Consider the following 290-nt stretch of genomic DNA (forward strand, 5'->3'; position numbering starts at 1 on the left):
GTAACCGTCCTATAGCGGTCCTAACCGCCAGGCAGCCATTGGAACAGTTACAGAACACAGGACACTAAGGCGAACCCGTGGTTATGAATGACAAATTATGTAACTGCTAATTATCTGGGATCTGTTATAATAAGCAGAGTAACGGGGTATCCCATTGTAATAGTAATGTCACATATTGCGGCCTGGGTATTTCTGCTACCGTGCTTTGGTGAGGACAGTTCATCGTGGCAAAGATTGGAAAACAAATGTGAATGAGAATGGATTTCGCAGTGCAGGAAATCTGACCGCCG

This window comes from Penaeus monodon, chromosome 21, assembly GCF_015228065.2.
Source record: "Penaeus monodon isolate SGIC_2016 chromosome 21, NSTDA_Pmon_1, whole genome shotgun sequence".
NCBI classification, from domain to species: Eukaryota; Metazoa; Arthropoda; class Malacostraca; order Decapoda; family Penaeidae; genus Penaeus; species Penaeus monodon.